Source organism: Pteronotus mesoamericanus, unplaced genomic scaffold (assembly GCF_021234165.1).
Source record: "Pteronotus mesoamericanus isolate MK-2021 breed Mesoamerican mustached bat unplaced genomic scaffold, CSHL_Meso_final contig_94, whole genome shotgun sequence".
Taxonomy (NCBI): Eukaryota; Metazoa; Chordata; class Mammalia; order Chiroptera; family Mormoopidae; genus Pteronotus; species Pteronotus mesoamericanus.
The window spans coordinates 23,751,687-23,766,008 of record NW_026555285.1 but is presented as its reverse complement, the minus strand read 5'-3'; the positions used below and the strand labels follow the sequence as shown (position 1 = coordinate 23,766,008).

Below are 14,322 nucleotides of genomic sequence, written 5' to 3'. Positions count from 1 at the left end.
TTCAAGGTGATAAAAAGCAAGAAACTACAACCAAAGCTACTTTACCCAGCAAGGTTATAATTTAAAATTGAAGAAGAAAAAGAGCTTCCCAGTTGAGAAAAGCTAAAGTTTGTTAACACCAAACCAAAGTACAAAAAATGTTAAAGGGCTTCCTTTAAGAAAAACAAAAATAAAAATAAAATAAAATAACAACAACAAACAAAAAACCCAGAAGAAAATAGTTTAAAAGTGAAATGCAATAAATATCTATCAATAATCACCTTAAATATAAATGATTAACTGCTCCAACAAAAAGTTATAAGGTAGCTGAATGGATAAATAATATGATGTCTCCAAGAGACCCAACTCAGATTGAAAGATGTACACAGACAAAAACTAAAAGGATTGAAAAGATATGTCAGGTAAAAGGAAATAAAAGCTGGTTCATATATGACAAAACAGACTTTAAAACCAAGGCTATAGTAAGAAACAAAGAAGGACGCTACATAATGATAAAAGGAACAGTCCAACAAGAGGATATAACCCTAGTAAACATTTATGCACCCAACACAGGAGCACTTAAATATATGAAGTATATCTTGATGGACATAAAGGGAGAGATTGACAGGAATTATGTCAAAATAGAGGATTTTAACACTCCATTGACTTAATTGGATAGATCTTCCAGGCAGAAAATTAGCAAGTAGGCATGTTAGATCAAATGGGTTCAGTTGTCATCTTCAGAGCATTTCACCCCAAAGCTGCAGTATATATACACTTTTCAAGTGCACATGGAATATTTTCTAGGATAGACCACATGTTAGGACACATGTTAGGAAACTAACAAGTTTCATTAAATTTAAAAAAGAGTGAAATCATATCAAGCATTTTTTCTGACCCCAATGCTATGAAACTACAAATCAATCACAAAAAAAAAAAAAAAAAAATCACTGAAAAATACACAAAGACATGGAAGCTAAATAACATGTTATTAAACAACGACTGGGTAAACAACAAGATCGAGGAAGAAATCAAAAGACACCATGACACAAATAAAAATAAGAATACAACAAACCAAAATATGTAGGACACTGGGAAAGCAACCTTTAAGGGAAATTCATGGCATTGTAAGCCTATTTCAAAAAACAAGAAAAAGCTCGCATTAACAATCTAACTTTACACTTAAATGAACTGGAAAAAGAACAACAAACAAAGCCCAAAGTGAGTAGAAGGAAGGAAATAATAAAGAGCAGAGCAGAAATAAATGAAATAAAGTATAAAAGAAAAATAAAAAATTGGTGAATAAAAGAGCTAATTCTTTGAAAAATCTAAGATTGAAAAATCTTTAATCAGAAAAAAGGTAAAAAAATAAAAAAAATTAAAAATGACCCAAATTAATAAAATCAGAAATTAAAGAGGAGAAATAACAACTGCCACCAAAGAAATACAAAGGATTATAAGAAAATATTATGAACAACTATATGCTAACAAATTGGGCAACCAGTACAAATGGCTACATTCCTAGAAACATACTTTCTTCCAAAACTAAATCAGGAAAAATAAGAGAATCTGAATAGTCAAATCACACATAATGAAATTGAAGCAGTAATGAAAAAGCTCTCAACAAACAAAACCCTGGACCAGATGGCTTCACAGGAGAATTTTACCAAACATGCCAAGAAAAACTAACATCTCTTCTTCTCAAACTATTTCAAAAAATTCAAGATGAGAGAAGGTTCCCAAACTCATTTTACAAGGCCAGCCTTATCCTAATTCCAAAACCAGATAAAGACACTACCAAAAAACAAACAAACAAACAAACAAAAAAAAAACAAACCCACAAAATATTATTGGCCAATATTCCTGTGAACATAGATTCTAAAATCCACAACAAAATACAGAGGTACTTTGGTACTTGTCAGCTTCAGAACTTACCAAAACTGGTATTTGTTGCATTTTGATGAGAAAAAGTGTTTCAGGACTTGGGACTTGCTTACTACTCTTTGCATTTGCTAGAACTTGTATGTGTCACTATGGCACCCTGCAAGAGAAAGTGCATCATCAGTCTGTTAGTTTGAATGTTGGATTGAATTAACAGCAAGTAGTGAGGTACCCCATATTAGCAAACTGAAAGCTGAATACAACAATACATCATAAAGATCATACACCATGTTCAAGTGGGATTAATTCTGGTAAAGCAAGGTTGGCGCAACATTAGCAAATAAATATATGTGATTCACCACATAAATAAAATAAGGGATAAAAATCACAAGATCATATTATTAGATACAAATAAAGCATTTGACAACATCCAGCACCCTTATATGATAAAAACTCTCAGCAAGGTGGGAATATATGAAATATACCAAAACATAATGAAGTCCACACATGACGAACCTAGTACCAACATCATTTTCAATTGGAAAAAAACAACATGCATTCTCACTAACATCAGGAAAAAGAGAGGGATGTCTGCTTTTGCCTCTTTTATTCAACATACTATATTACTGGAAGCCCTAGCCATAGCAATCAGACAAGAAAAAGATATAAAAGGCATCCAAATTGGAAAGGAAGAAGCAAAACTGTATTTTTTTGTAGGTGACATGATATTGAATCCAAAGAACCCTAAAGATTCTAGCAAGAAACTACTAGAACTGAGTAATTAATTCAGTAAAGCAGCAGGGTATGAAATTAATATCTAGAAATCAGTTGTATTTTATATGTCTTTAATGAACTAACATAAAGGGAAATTAAGAAAAGAATCCAACTCACAATTGTTTCAAAAAGAATAAAATACTTAAGAATAAACCTAAGCAAGGATGTGAAAGACCTGTATTTGGAAAATCATAATTCACTGAAGGAAAAAAATGAAGAGGATACTTAAGTGGAATCATATACCATGTCCATGGATAGGAAGAATTAACATCATTAAGATATGCATGTTATCCAAATCAATCTATAGATTCAGTGCAACTTCTATCGAGATTTCAATGATATTACACAGAACTAGGAAAAATATTTCAGAACTAGAACAAATGTTTCAGAAATTTAATGGAACAACTAAAGGTTTTACACAGAAACAGCAATTCTGAGGAAGAAGAACAAAGTTGGAGGAATCATATTCCCTAATATCAAACTATAATATAAGGCCATAGTAATCAAAGCAACATGGTACTGGCATAGAAACAGACACACATCTGTTTCCAGTAACACATAGAAACAAATTAATGGAACAGAATAGAGAGCCTAGAAATAAACCCATATCTTTATGTTAATATTATGTTAATTAATATTTGACAGAGAAAGCAAGCACATACAGTGGGTTAAAGATATTTATTCAATAAATAGTATTGGGGAAATTAGACAGCTCCTTGAGAAAATTAAACTACACTACCTTCATACACCACACAGAAGAATAAATTAAAAATTGATTAAAGACTTATATGTTAGACCCAAAACCACATAAATCCTAGAAGAAAGTATAGGCAGTAAAATCCCAGAAATTGCTTATAGCAACATTTTATCTGATATATCCCTTAGGCAAGGGAAACAAAATAAAAAAATAAATAAATGGGATTACATCAAACTAAAAAGTTTTTGCATAGCAAAGGAAACCATCAACAAAATGAAAAGACTACTCACAGAATGGAAAAACATATTTGTGAATACATCTGATAAGGGGTTAATATCCAAAATTTATGTAGAACTTAAAAACCCCTCCCCCCAAAAAAAATCCAACTAAAATATGGGCATAGCTGAATAGACACGTCTTCAAAGAGGACATACAGGTGGCTAGTAGGCATATGAAAAGATGCTCAACATCACTAACCATCAAAGAAATGTAAATTAAAACTACAATGAGATATTACCTCACAGCTTTCAGAATGTCTATCATTAATAAGTCAACAAATAACAAGTGTTAGCAAGGATGTGCAGAAAAGTAAACACTTACACCCTGTTCATAAGAATGGAGATTGGTGCAGCCACTGGGTAAAGCAGCATGGAGATACCTCAAAAAATTAAAAATGGGCCTGCCTTTTGACCCAGTGATCCTACCTCTGGGAATATATTAGAAGGAACCCAGAACACTATTTCAAAAGAACATAGGTACCCTTATGTTTATTGCAGCATTATTTACAATTGCCAAGATATGGAAGAAACCCAAGTGTCCATCAGTAGATGAGTGGATAAAACAACTATGAGGCATTTACACAACGGAATACTATTTGGCTGTAAAAAAGAAAAATAAAATACTTTTTGTGACAGCATGGATGGACCTGAAGAACATTATGCTGTGTGAAGTAAGCCAGTCAAAGACAAATACCATATGATTTTACTTATATATGGAATCTAATGAACAAAATGTAGTAACAAGCAAAATAGAGACAGACTTATAGATGGAGAACAGGATGACAGCTACTGCGGTGATATGGTGGGGAAGGATGGAGCAAAAGGAAAAAGGAGTCATGGACATGGACAACAGTGTGGTTATTGCAGGAGAGAGGGAGTATAAAGGGACTAAATATTAAATAAAAATTTAAAAAAAATTTTTAGAATAGAGTACAGCAAAAAAAGCAAACAGCAAACACTGTTCATTCTACAATTTTTCAAACATGTATATTTTTAAATTTTCATAATAAAATATTGAAAACACTACCCACACAAAAACATGCATATTTATAAATGCATTGAAAAATTTTTGAAAGTGTAATGCAATCACACACCAAAATATTTACATTTACTTTTGTGTAATATGTATGATGATTTGGGAACAGATAGAAAATGGATCGTAATTTGACTTTTTGTCCTATAAGCTTTCAAATTAACTTAATTATATTTTATAATTTTAAATACAATAAAATAATAAAATAAATGATGTGGTGATGACATGTTGATATTTTGACAAATATGTAAATATGTTGAAAGTTAGAGGTTGAGAGTTGTATTAACAGTGATTTTAACATCATGCGATTGATTGCTAAACAAATTTAGTCCCACAATTACACAATCTTAATGGGTTAACAGAAAGAACTGAAGGCATGTCAGCATAGGCCATATGCGAAGAGCCACTGTTAAGCTTTTCAGCCCTCTTTGTAATTCTTCAGTCACCTCCCGAAACACAAGTATATGATTTTGGCTTACTTCTGTCTCTCTTTTTCGTTTCTCCATTGAGCTGAATCAGTGGGATGACTTGAATGAGATCTGTGTCCTTCCTTAGATAATTTGCTCACTTAAAAGCTTTTTCTGCCATGTCTCCAGGATTTAATCTTATGTAGTCTATCTGCAGGTATTAGCAGATCATGATATAGTGTGGAATTAATGAGCACAGAAAATGTGAGTGTTGGCAGCAGCCTAAAATATATATTTCATAAAGTTTTTACAAACAGTTTATATTGTGTTGTTACACTCAAGCCCAGAATATATAGAATGGTAATCTTTTTCTATAAAATAAAACAAAACAAAACAAAAAAATCCCTATACATTGTGCTTAAATTTTTCTGAGGTATCTCACCAGAAGAGGTAACTCAACTAATGCAAGAGTCAGATATCCCAGGCTTCACTGGCCTTATTACATGTAAAAGTGCCTTAATACTAATTAAACTGTATTGATTTCAACACATATATTAAGAATATTTGTTAGTTCTGGTTAAGACAGAAGAGTATGTGGACACTGCACTCACATCCTCTAATGACCATATGAAAATTACAACTAAATTTTACATCAATCTGAACAACCATCTCAAGGCCAGCTGAGTAGAAGTCCTCTAATTGAAGATATAAAGAAGAAGCCACATACAAACTGGTAGGAGGGGCAGAGATGCAAACAGGCTGCCCCCCATACATGTGTGGTGGTTGAGAATCCAGAGGGAAATCTCAGAATTGGAAGACACCCCTGCCCTGAGGAGCAAGGGGTCTCAGGTTCATGCCTGTCTCCCCAACCCAAAACACTAGTGCTGGGGAAAAAAAGCCCATATAATATCTTGCCCTGAAAATCAGTGGGGTTTCTTCCATCCAGGTAAGAGAGAAGGTTGCTGGAAACCTAGGCATCCTCTTAAAGTGCCAGCACACAAACTCTCACAGGCACTCATGTTGGGACAGTGGCTTAGGGGGGTGCCAGACATACAGAGAGAAACTGAGTTGTGTGGCTTAAGGGAAAGGACTGCAGGGAGGGATGCCCTGTTCCTGTACTGAGCCCTCCCCTCACATGACCAAATCTGAATCTGCATTAGCCAGGTGAATTCCATAGCTCCACCCTGCTGACTCCCTGCGACCCTGCTCCAGGCCCCAGTCATGTGGTGGCCATCCTCTGTGTACCCTGAAACACTTGTCGAATGGCCTCAGGCCCAATACTGGCAACAAAGCAGAATCTGTATTAACTTGGTGAACATCACAAGCCCCACCCTGGTGACTCCCTGAGACCTTGCCTCACCTAACTTGCATTCTGCCTGAGGCTCTTTCAGAGGCTGATCCTTGCAGATAAACAGCAGGCAGTCGCAGGTCTTTGGTTTTTTTGCTGACCTGCACCAGGCTTGGAACTAGAGGCAGAAGACCTAGGCTCGCAGCACGGTCACTCCCACATGCATCCAGGCCAAGCGTAGGCAGCTATCAACAGCAGATAACTTTGTAATTGTTAACAGGCAGCCACAGGTCAGTTACAGACAGTGTTACACATTGAGCTCCACCTGAGTCCCTCCCAAGGCATCCCAGAACCAACATACCAATGGCTGGTTTTACAACATGACAGAGCATCACTCAACTATTTGCACAAGCAGCACAACCAAAGGGAGGCATCAGCAGGCACCAGACCCCACTGAGGCAATTCCTGCTTTGAAGAGTCAGCCCCCACTTAGGAGCTTGTATGCTGTGGTTAAGGCCCATCCTTACCACCAGACAGCCAGAGGAGAGAGACAACTAAAGAGACAAAGAAGCATATCTTAAATAAAAGAACAAATCTCCAGAAAACAAACAAAATGAAATAGAAACAAATGACCTTTCAGATACACAGTTCAAAAATCTTTGAAAGAGTTCAAGGAACTTAAGGGAAGAATAGATAAAAAATACATAAAGTGAGATTTATTCCTCGGGTGCAACGTTGGTTCAACATCTGCAAATCAATTACTGTGTTACACCACATAAACAAATTGAAGAATAAAAAATCATATAATTATATCGATAGAGGCACAAAAAGCATTTGACAAAATACAGTATATATTTCTTGATAAAAACTCTCAGCAAAGTGGGAATAGAGAGAACAAACCTCAACATAATGAAGGCCATATATGATTGTCACAGAGCTAACGTCATACTGAACAGGGGAAAACTAAAAGCATTTTCTTTAAGATCAAGGACAAGACAGTGTTGTCCACTTTCACCACTTTTATTCAACATAGTATTGGAGGTTCTGGCTACAGCAATCAGACAGGAAAAATAAATAAAAGTCATCCAAATTGAAAAAGGAGGAAGTAAAACTGTTATTTGCAGATGACAGAAGAAAACAGAAGCAGTTAACTCTTTGACATTTCTCTTAGTAATTATTTCCTGCTACATCATTTTGGGAAACTGAAACATTAAACAAATGAGACTATATCAAACTGAGAAGTTTTTGCATAGCAAAGGACATTATCAACAAAATGAAAAGACTACTCACTCAATGAGAAAGCATAATTGTCGATATGTCTGATAAAGAGTTAAATCCAAATTTATAAAAAACTCATATAACTCAACACCCCCCCCAAAAAAAATCTAATTTTAAAAATGGGCAAAGGCCCTAAATAGACACTTCTTCAAAGAGGACATATTGATGGCCAATAAACATATGAAAAGATGCTCAACTTCACTAATAAAAGATACACAACTTAAAACCACAATGAGATATGACTTCACATCTGACAGAATGCCTATCTTCAATAAATCAACAAACGAGTGTTGGAGAGGATATGGGGAAGAAAATTCTTGTGCCCTGTTGGTGGGTATGCAAAATGGTATGGTCACTATGAACAGCCATATAGAGTTTCCTAAAAAAATTAAAAATAAAACTACCTCATAACCCTTCTATTCCAATTCTGGGTGTATATCCAAAGAAACCCAAAACACTAATTCAAAAAGATATATGTACCCTTATGTTCAGTGTAGCATTATTTACAGTAGCCAAAGTATGGAAACCACCCCAGTAGCTATCAATAAGTGAGTGGATAAAGAAAAAGTGGTATATATATGTCATGGAACATTACTTGGCCATAAAAATAAAAAGAATGAAATCTTACCATTTGTAAAAACATGGTTAGACCTAGAAAGTATTATACAAGTGAAATAAGTCAACAGAGAAAGACAAATACCATATGATTTCATTTATATTAGAATCTAAATAATAAAACAAAACAGAAAGATACTCATAGATACAGAGAACAAACTGAGCCTTGTCAGATGAGATAGGGGTTGGGAATCTGGGTGAAAAAAGATGAAAGGATTGAGTAGTTACAACTTGTAGTTGCAAAATAGTCACAAGGATATACAGTAAAGCATAGGAAATATAGTCAATAGTATTATAAAAAGTATGTATGGTACCAGGTACATATAATTATCAGGAGATCACTTTGCAAATTATATAATTGTCTAATCAATGTTCTGTATACCTGAAACTAATATAAAATAATATTGAATGTCAACTGTACTTAAAAAATAAAATAAAATAAATTAAAATAAAATAAAAAGTATTTATTGATCAACTTCTGGGTGGTCATTTTTTGTGACATAGATTCATCAGTTAAAGGTCACAATAAAGCAAGGTCAGCCTGACCAAATTGAAAATCAAGTGTAAGATCATGGTAATCATTTTTTAAATCAAATATCCAAGCACATAGATCTGTGGAGGATTAGAAGGATAGTTCTTAATTTTTAATTGCTATATGATAACAAATATCTTCTGAAATCTATGTAGAAAAAGGACCAACTTGGGGAAAGTACTATATTCTAGGGCCAGAAGAAAGTAGGTAAAAAATATAAGAATCTCTAATGGTGATATATTTTTAACAACAAAATTAGGAATCTGATTAAAACCTTGTGTCATTTATTTTGCACTTAAAATGGTAAAAATCCAAGCCATAGGCATGACTGTGTAAAGTTTCTCATGCCTCCATCCCCTCCTCATCTCATGTCATCTTTTCAATGGTTTGTAAGATCTAGCCACACTGTTCTTTCAATTAAAAAGCATACAAAATTTTCTTCTGTTCTAGAATAATATCCATGTTTGTTTGGATTTGCTTTTGTTTTAGGTTTTAGTCTAACTGTTTAAATATTTTTTTTCCTTTTTATTGAATTTATTGGAGTGATAATAGTTAACAAAATTATACAGGCTTCAGATGCACGATTCCACAACACATTATCTGCACACTGTATTGTGTGTTCATCACTTCATGTCGAGTCTTTGTATATCACCATTTATCTATTTCCCACACCCATCTCCACCTTTAGCATTCCCCCCACCCCTTGGCAATCACCACACTGTTCATGTTCATGGGTTTTTTTGTCTTTCTTTTTTGCTCAATTCCTCCTTCCCTGCAACCCTAGACTTCCCCTCTAATTGCATTTTCTTTTTAAAGAAAGCTTTCTCAAACCTTAATATAAATTAGGTTTCCTTGAATACATTATCTCATAATGGCATATACAGTCTTCACAGCACTTATAAATATTTGTATTTCTGTTTTTGATGTACTCAATTGTTAACCAAAATTATTTTAATTGACTGTACACTGTAGAAACTATGAACATGATTGTTGTGTTCACTACCACTTGATCATTAACTGACACAAGGACTACTATCTTGTAAGCACCATTTAGTCTGTTTAATGACTAAGTATTTACTGACATAAAGGCCATCTCCTTCTTGAGAATAAATATCACCTTGCTATGTGTGTAATGCCAGAAATTCCTAGCACATTACTTATACATTGTTCTTAACATATGAAAATTGGTAACAGTTTCAAAATAAACACCAAGAGTCATTAATTAGCCAGTATTTATAGAACCCCTACTAGGTGTTTGAAGGTGAGTCAATATTATATTTGGGGATCTCAGTTTTCTGTTCAGTAAAATTAAAATATTGGGTTAGATGATTATCAAAGGTTTTAGGCACTTATATTCCTGATTTTTAAAATATTCTGCTTGCCTATGAATTTCAATTATTAAAAACAAAAATAATATTCTGCATACTAACTTCCTTCAAAGATCCTGTTAATTAGAAGAGTTAAATAGCACAATTTTAATTTTATCATAAAAGTTTGCAACAGATTCTCATATTTGAGAGAAAAATGCCTGCATAATATTGAGAATATGTTTGAAAATATAAGATAAATATAGCTTTTGACAAGACTTCAGAAGCTTCATTAAAATTAAAATTAGTGGAGCTTTGTGCAGTGGCAGTATTGTAGCCAATGAGGTTTATCTGAGGGGTGATTATTGCTAATTGAAAAATTTTCGCAATACCCTGCCATGACAACTTGACATACAGTCAGCATTGATAATTTTTGACAGTCCCTATGGAGACTGAATTTTAAAAAAATAAATACATAAAAATTAAAATTGGTAGAACTGATATTTGAATGTCAAAAGATTTCTAAGGTAACCATAGCAGTTTTCTTGTGAAATAGAAAAGGAATTCTGATTGACAAGCTTGTGTTTTCTCTGAAAGGGTTTGTCTAATAACGACTTTTTTTAATCAGATTAATATTTCTTGATGATATTGGGCTATCATATACACACCTATTGTCAATCAAATTTTAAGTTGATACTTTATATTTTATTCCCAAATTCAGCTAATAGAAAACCATAAAGACTAGTATGTTGAGGAATGATGACATATTGTTCTCTCAAAGTAAAAGTAACAGATAATTTCTAAAATGAGAAAAGATAAAATTAATAGAATACATTTTGACGTATTTTATTTAAATTTGGATGTCTTTAAATATCAGTATTTATAGTGGCATTCCAAAGAAAAAAATAATGTCTTACTTGAAGGTAAAAATAAAAGATAAGAGAAACAGCATCATTAACATCTCAGAACATTTCTGTACTGCTTTTATTAAAGGTGATGAAATAAATTGTACATTGTTCCTCGAATATAAACTTATTTACAAAACCCTCAGGCATTGTTAACCTTTATTAATACATGTAACTTTAATTTATATATGTGAATTATTTTGCCTACTTAATAATATTGTATATACAAGTCAACAAATGACAAGTGATTTAGAATAAGAAATCAAATATATTTTTATAATGTATCTATATCAATATATATCTTATATGTAACTGAAAATCTTCAATATCACTAGTGTAGAAGACACAGATCACATGGCAGAAAAATTTAATTCTCCTAGTCTTTCCAGATTGGACTGCTTGGGTTCATTTGGCTGTTTTGACTATGTAGGACAAAATTTCTTTTTTCTAACAACATATTTTAATTTTTCCATATAACATTTCCTATATGGAACCTTATCTACGATAAATGGGTAACTTAATGCCCTGCAATATAGAAACAAATTCAATACAGTTATCGGATATTATTATAGCTGTCTTACTCCACATTTTTAATGTGTCTTTATTTTTTTCTTTACTAGAGACAAACATCCAAAGCAATAAATTTAATATTATAGGGGCATATGAGAGTGTTATGAGATTTTCTCCCAAACTATCTCCTTTATGAAAACTGATATTCATTGTACTGCTGTGTTCTCCACCTGAGGGGATGGTGAAAAAAATGGAGGGGAATCGGGCACTTGGAAAGGGGATGGAGAAAGAGATTGGTAATTTAAGGATGTTTTCAAGTATGTTTAGCTCTCTTTACTTTTTTTTTTAAGAACTAAGTAACATATCATCAGCAAGATGACTGTGAAGTATTTTCAAGTAACCAATAAAATGTTCTTTTTCCTTTGAGATTATGATTCCATAAACAACTGCACTTCTACTTAGCAAAGTTATCCAGTTGATCTTTCAGCGATTCATCTGCATAGGCTCACCTGTACCATGGGCGATTTCTGTAAGGTCAACTTGAATTTCATAATGGGACATGCATATGTTGAATTCATAAGGATTTGGACAATTGAAGAATTCCTCCTACGGGCAGAAAGGCAGGGAATATTGGTCAATATCTAAATATTCCTTGCAATCGCATTTGGTAGGAAAGAAAACTCTTTCAGCTTTATCTGTTTCATACAATCCAAAAGTTTCTATTTCACTGCAATAAAGAAGTATATAAATTAAACTATGAACAATCTTACTTAGATAAGAAGATAGCTCTAATGTAGGTTAAGCCCCAGAACAAGAGATAGAGTGTAAGGAAAAAGGATGTTGAGGACAAAAATAACTAGTATTAAGGTTTCAAATTGAAGCATTGCTCTTAAAAATTTGACATTTACCCATATGTGATGCCAGGGCCACAGAATAGAGAGTGGACATTATATTTTTGTTGTTGCTGTTCTGTTACAAACAATTAATTACAAATTTACATAAATGAGAGTCTTGAGGACCAATTAGATTCTTGTGATCTAGAAATGACTCTTTTAACTCTTGCTCTTGTTTTATGATGGACAGTGTAACACATTCACTTGCTTTTGAGAATAGAGACCATTCCTGAGGATCATTCTTACATCATTGCTTGTGGTAGAATGTATACTTTATAATTAAATAAAACTTGATTATGTCAGGCCAGTTCTTAAGTGAGTGATACTTACAGTACCAAGAGAAGATGAAATAGATGGAATGGAAAGTCTCAGTTAATGAGCACCTTGTTCTATGCTTTATTAGAGGACAAACTCATTCAACTTTATCATTACAAAAACTCTTAGAGAAAAATATTATTGTCTGTGATTCAAGATTAATTAAAAAAACTTAGAACATGCCACGGGATGTCATAGATGAGTTGGGTTATAAGTAATGGCAGACATGCATATGGCTGCACCTCCTCTGCTCCTGTGCATGAAATTGACACATGAAAACAGAGGGTTGTAAACATAGTACATGTCAGTGTGCCTTCTTGCAGAGGACACAGTAGACGATGTGGTGGAAGCAATTCATGCTTAGGAAGTCCAGTGATTAGACCAAGTAGTGTTTACTAGGTATTTCAGAAGGTTGATAGTGATGAAATAAAGCTATATATGCCCTGAAATTAACCATTGCTTTAAGAACTGTGAGTGTTGCTGAAGGAATTTTATGATTTGGGTGGTCATAAGGCAAGTCACAGTTATATAATTATGATTCATTCATTACTAACTTTATTTTATAAATGAGAGATTTGAGTATAGAGTAAGTGAAAAGGCACTTAAACCTAAATTCAGGCAGTTCAGGCTCACAATCTGAAGTCCACAGAGTCACTACAGTCCATGTGCCACATTCTAATGCAGGTAAAATGGACTTAAACAAAATAAACACTCAAAAAGTAAGTTTCTATTATTATGGTGACGTGTTGTCAAAACAGTAGAAAATGGAGAAGTTTTTTAGATTACTCTAGACAAGAACAGCTAATAAAATGACTAGTTTAAATATTTAAACATGTTATATTTGTGAAAAATCCTGAATTCTATATTTATACTAAACTGTGGTTATCAAAGTTTATGTGAAAGAGCTCACAGAAATAACTCTTTTAGCATTTTATAGAAAAGACCAACAATAATGTTATAAACTATGTATACTTTCCAGGTCTGGTGAGTTTATGATTGACATTGCATGTTCTCAGTATTTCATGAAAAGCTACAAGTATGTGTGTGTGTGTGTGTGTGTGAATTATACACACACACACACACACATATACACACGCACACAAACATTTTTAAAGATTTGTATTACTATAGAAAGTAAAACAACATAGTTATATCTAAATCAACTGAGTCCACTGAGTTTCTTCTAAAACAGCATATAGAATTATTCTCTATAGAGACAAAGTAAATATAAGTCCACAGAAAAGATGTAAAAGAGATGAAATAACTGTCATTCTGCCATTAACTAAATGCACTCAAAACATTGCAACAGAAAATACTAAAAGTATACCAGAAAGAGATTTATGTATTTAGGAAGGAAATAGGAACTATATAAAAAAAAATTTCAGGAAGGTATTGAAGAAGTAGTTACAAAATGGGAAGAGAGTATATAGCTCAGATAGATGCTGTTAATTTTATTTTTCTGGTTTTATATATTGTGTAAAATAGGAATTTATAAAGAACTTTGGATTAGTGATATTTATCAGCATTAATAGTTTGTTGCATGTGACCTACACAAGAGCCGGTCTTCTGGAGCAGAGACAAAATCATTTAAAACAAAAGCCAGTTATGTTTATGCAGATACTTTTAGGAA

The 14,322-nt window shown here is 33.2% G+C and overlaps 1 non-coding gene across 1 annotated transcript; it reads left to right on the top strand.

Annotated features, from left to right (window-relative positions):
* Nucleotides 1–10,380: 10,380 nt before the first annotated feature.
* LOC129081221 (U4 spliceosomal RNA) lies at nt 10,381–10,521 on the top strand. The gene has a single exon (XR_008530283.1). It is a non-coding gene; the product is annotated as a U4 spliceosomal RNA (small nuclear RNA).
* The last annotated feature ends 3,801 nt before the right edge of the window (nt 10,522–14,322 follow it).